Source organism: Solanum dulcamara, chromosome 11 (assembly GCF_947179165.1).
Source record: "Solanum dulcamara chromosome 11, daSolDulc1.2, whole genome shotgun sequence".
NCBI lineage: Eukaryota > Viridiplantae > Streptophyta > Magnoliopsida > Solanales > Solanaceae > Solanum > Solanum dulcamara.
This window is the reverse complement of record NC_077247.1, coordinates 37,329,435-37,335,434: the sequence shown is the minus strand read 5'-3', so window position 1 is coordinate 37,335,434 and position 6,000 is coordinate 37,329,435.

Below are 6,000 nucleotides of genomic sequence, written 5' to 3'. Positions count from 1 at the left end.
CGCATGCATAATTGATTAAAAAATACTTGCGTGATTGTCTCTTAATTACAAACGTGACATCAAAAAGTGTAATTGCTGACTCGAACAAAGGTGAAAAACTGAACGGTTATAATTATGACATTCAGAGTCGTAAAATATGGTATGTATTGGAAGAGCAAAATGCTCTCGAAAGTATAAATCATGTTTTGAATCAACCGAAAGAGGGTAATACTGCACAACACAGAAGAGACATTGGAGCTTATAAAGCTTGAAAAAAGATTAATTCCACTACACATGGAATAATAGTTAGTTCTGTTGTTGATAACCTCATACGTGAATGTGAGGAATTCCCAACTACTCATGTTATGTCGGCACATTTGCAAGGAACATATGGGGGTACATCTGTGACCCACCTCCGGCAGCTGACTATCAAATTTGACACTTACAGGAAGCATCATGATCAAAATGTTAAAAAACACCTTAGCTGATGTCAAACATGATAGCTCAACTCAAAAGTTCTGGTCGTGTTCTTTCAGATGAGCAACAAGTTCAAGTAGTGATCCGGTCTATTCCTAATAACTGGAACATTTGAAGGTTAACTTGACCTATAATGATAGTAGCAAAACCTTCTCTGATGTTGCCTGCCATGTTGAACTTGAAGATGAGCGACTTAGTGCTGCTAAAACTATTTCTAATGCCTTTGTGGCAGAATCAAGTGGTACAAAGTCTTCAGGCTTTAAGAGCAAGAAAAATTGAAAGAAGAATGGAAAGAACAAAGAGACTGGAGAAGGACCCTTTAACAAAAGGAAGAAGCCAGATTCCAAAAAGGGAAAATGTTTTTTCAAGAAAAGAGACAAGAGCAAAATGAAGTGCTACAATTTTCAAGTTCGAGGGCATTTTTCTCATGAATGTACCGAGCCGAAAAATATAGCATTTCTAAACACATCTTTGAGTGCTATATATGTTTCTAGCACTTCTTTACTAACTGAATCTTATCTTATGTGAATTGTAGATTCAGGATCCACCGACTACGTGAGTCGAGATCGAGAAGCATTTGTGGAGTTTTGTCAAATTTCACCTGGATCAAGATGGATCTATGTAGGAAATAATGCTAGACTAGAAGTCCAAGGGATAGACACTTGCAAAGTGGACTTGAGTGGTGACCGATCTTTAATGTTGCATGACGTATGCTCCAGAGATTCAACGAAACTTAGTAGCTGTGTCTGTACTTCTAGTTGTTGGTTTTGATTTGTGTTTTAGTCGTAATGGTGTTCGAATAACTCTAGACAATGTCTTTTATGGTTTTGGACTTCGTTATGATCGTTTTATCATTTTAGATTGTAATTCTTCAACTTATGACTATTATATTGACCGTTGTGTAATGACATGTTATTCTAGTAATAATGATATTGATGTTATTACATGACATGCAAAATTAGGTCAGATAGGACAAGATCGAATGAATAGGTTGGCAAAGGAAGGACATTTAAGTTCTTTCTCAAAAATTGATATGCCAACTTGCGAAAATTGTCTTACTGAAAAGATTATATGTAAACCATTTAGAAAGGCTAAAAGAGCTGAGATACCACTTCAATTAATCCATTATGATATTTGTGGTCGAATGATTGTTAGGTCAAGGTATGGTGCCACATACTTCATCACATTTATTAATGATTTCACGCACTTTGATTATGTCTATTTGATTTCTCATAAATCTGAAGCACATGAGTTCTTTAAAAGATATATGAATGAACTTGAAAATCAATTAGATAAAAGAATAAGGATTTTAAGAACCGACCGAGGTCCTGAATATTTATCAAAATAATTTGAAGAACTATGTACTAAAAAAAGACATTATTAGACAGTTAACTACTCCTTATACACCTCAACAAAATGGTGTAGCTGAGAGAAGGAATAAAATATTATTGGATATGAAAAGGTCAATGATGGCGCATGCAAATTTGTCTATCTCTTTCTGGGAGATGCATTATTAACTGTAGTCTATATATTGAATAAAGTGCCTTCTAAATCAGTACCTTTCATTCCTTATGAACTTTGGACTGGTCATAAAACAAACCTGAATGATCTACAACCTTGGGGTTGTGCTGCATATATTAAAGATCATTTTGTTGAGTTTGGTAAACTAAATTCAAAAGAAAAGAAATGTATCTTTATAAGAAACTCAGAACACTCTAAAGGGTATGTGTTCATTGATGAATTGGAAGATGGAAGATTATTGAAATTGAATCACCAGATGTCAAATTTTTGGAAAATAATTTTCCCCAAAAGGGTGATATAAATGAAAGAGGGCCTCTCTACAAAATATTGAATTCAGAAAAATCAGATAATGTCGTCAGACATACTTGATAGGACAATTGATCAAGAAATAATTCATGGTCCTAGTGGGAGTTTTGAATCCCAAAATTCTATAGAGGAATCTAAACTTCAATTACGTAAGAATACAAGAAAAGGAATACCTAAACGATCTTATGAGATTGAGGATTATATTTTTTTGGTATCTCCCATAGAATTGGATGAACCTGATTTTGTGACTGAGGCTTTATTGAGTCCTAAAAAGGAAGAATGGTTAAAAGCGATGAAAGAAGAATTAGACTCCATGAAAATCAAAAAAGTCTGGGATCTAGTTGATCTTCCTCAGGGACGTAGAGCTATTGGGAATAAATGGATTCTCAAGGTTAAACGCAAATCGAATGGGTCAATAGAAAGACACAAAGCACGATTGGTGGCAAAAGATCTTACTCAAAAAGCTTGAATAGATTATGAGAAAACTTTTTCACCAGTTGTGAAGTTTATCTCTATACGATTACTTTTTGCTATTGTTGCACGTTTATATCTAGAATTACACCAAATGGATGTGAAGACCATTTTTCTTAATGGAGAACTAAATGAGAAAATCTATATGGAACAACCTGTAGGTTTTATTGTTAAAGGCCAAGAAAAGAAAGTTTGTAAATTGAAAAGATCAATTTATAGCCTAAAGCAATCTTCGAGGCAGTGGTATTTGAGATTTCATAGGGAGGTGATTTCATTTGATTTTACCATGATCTATGAAGACCATTGCATCTATGTGAAAAATTTCGATGGAAAATTTGTAATTCTTTCTCTTTATGTGGATGATATTTTATTAGACGAAAATAATTTGAATTATGTAAAAACTGTCAAGTCATGGCTTTGAAAGTCATTTGATATGAAAGACATGGGTAAAACAGACTATATATTGGGCGTTAAGATTCAAAGAAATCGTTCTAAGAAAATCTTGAGTTTATCTCAAGAAACATACATAAAGAAAATATTGGAACGCTTTCAAATGAATAGCTACAAAATCATGGATACTCCCGTAGCAAGAGGTGAAACTTTAAGCCTTGAAATGTGTCCAAAGATTGAAAAAGAAAAGGAAGACATGTATCGAGTTTCCTATTCGAGTTCTATTGGGAGTTTGATGTATGCTATGATGTGTACTATCCCAGACATTTGTTATGTCATGGGTCTGGTTAGCAGGTATTAGTCCAATCCTGGAAGAAACCATTGGAAAGCAGTGAAGAAAATATTTCGATATATGAAGGGAACTATAGATTATTCACTATGCTATAGTGGATTTGATTTACTCCTGAGAGGTTACACAGATGCTATTTGGGCTGGTGATCGAATGATAGAAAGTCAACCTCCGGTTATGCTTTCTTACTTAATGGTTGTGCTCTTTTATGAAAAAGTAAGAAACAAACTTGCACAGCTCTTTCAACCATGGAATCTGAATTCATAGCTTGTGTATCTGCAGTACAAGAAGCTATTTGGTTAAAGAGATTCTTTGAGCATTTGAATATTGCAAAGAGTTTTAAGAGTCCCGTGATTTTAAATTACGATAGTTAGGCGGCTATCGCTTATACGAAGTATCCTAAGTATCACAACAAAATCAAACACACTGACATCAAGTATAACTTTGTGAGAGACATAGTAGCAAGTGGAGAAATAAACTTACAATACATTTCTACTCGTGAAATGATAGCTGATTCTTTTACAAAAGTGATATGTAGAGACTTGTTTGAGAAACATGTTAAGCTCTAGATTTGCATAGGATATGATGATATTTATGTATTGTAAAACAACTTGGTTGTAATAACATTCTCATCAACATAAACTATTGAATTTATATTCATATCTTATATGCATGTGATAATAATTATTTTTTAAAACAAAATATATCGGACAAGTTGCGAGATTGGCTCTCTTACACGAGCAATTGCTTCTTACATTAGAGAATGAGAAGAGATGTTTTTCACTACCGTGAGATGACTTGTTTTATATACCAGACAAAAGTCTCTCTAAGAAAATGAATTTGAGGATCATTAAAGAGAGAAACTCGGGTTAGACATCTAGAGGTGTCTAGATCAAGGTTTGTACAATGTTGGATAATTAAAAGAATGAAAAGCATACATCAGTATAAGGTGAAAACATCGTAGCACGTGTTTCATACCACGTGTGTTAAGCGATCGATGGGTTAATGAAATAATGGTTCCCTGCTTCTACATTGTCTGAGATCCCGAAAAAATTCAATTAACTTTTCATTAAAATACCCTTTGATCTGTTACTATTTTTTGAAGTTTCGATCGGTGTTGCTACTTTAGCATGTTACTAATTGCCATGAGTGATTCGGCAATGAATTGCATGTCTAGAAAAGAAGTTGATTTGGAACAGATAGATTTGAGTAGAAAATAAAAGATGATTAAAATGAATAATTTAACTTGTATACACAAGCCGGCTATTACACTCGAGTGTAATTGTGTATATAAAGTTAAACATAAACTCGAGTTCGCCTCTAAAAGAGGATGAGGGATCAAATTTGTAATTACTAAAGTAGTATATGATATCTGGGGTAGTGTGAGTAAAAATATTCTCATATAAATAGTGAATTTCTTCCGCATGTGATTGGATTTCTATGTGAGCTTGTAAATCCTTAAAGGTCATCTCTTGATGCTCACGAGTCACACGAACTATTTGTCGTATGAATTGAGTGTCTAATTGATGTCGTATTATCTTGGGTCTTGTCCACCTTGTGCGAAGTGGGAGATGAAAGTTTTTTTTATGGATCACGGATCGCCCATGTGGACCGACTCAAAGTGATCCGATCCGACCCAAAAGAAAATAGTTTCTGATAAAAATCAACACAAATTCAAAAAAGAGGAGGAAACAGTTACAATCAATGTAACTACTATATTCCTCTCTTTTAAATTTGTTCTTCATTTTCAGATACGAAAAACCTGAGTAAGAAACTAGAAAAGACTAAAAAAAATTCTTTCTCAAAACAGACATAATCAAACAGAGATAAAAAGGCATTTAGTTTGTGAAATTGTGCTTTGTTTCCTTGAGATTCAAAGAGTGATTTGGAGCTACTCAATTTCAATAGCAAAATCATCAACTTCCACTGTAAATATAAAGTATACATTCGTTGATTTTGCTCCAAATTTATTACAGATAATGTTGAGTTTTCTAAATATTTTGTATCATAATACATACTTTTTAAGGGGGGGGGGGGGGTACTTCGTCCATGTGATAGGACAAAAAGTTCTTTTCCATCATACATAATGTCATAAATCCACATTCGGGATGAGCATTTGTTGTCAGAAAAAACACTCAAATTTCATACTAAAGTTGGATTTTCTAGCTACTGTAAAGATGATTAATGAAGGCAAATGGTGCAATTTCAGCCTGAACCTGATCATAAAGGAGTTACAACAATTGAAGAAACAAGCTAATGTCAGGGTGGAGCATTGTTTTAGAGAGGCCAACGAGGTAGCAGACCATTTAGCCAAACTTGCAGTTAACCGTTAGAATGAATCCTTATATGACTCCTATCAACAACTTCCTGTGGGGGCTAAAGGTCCAATATTCCGACCGGATAAGAGTCAAATGCTTTCTATGAGGACCAAATATGATAAGGCAAATTTTTTTGTTAGCTCGTCATATAGGTAGTCTTTTCTGCAAGGGGTGAAATGTCTAAATTTA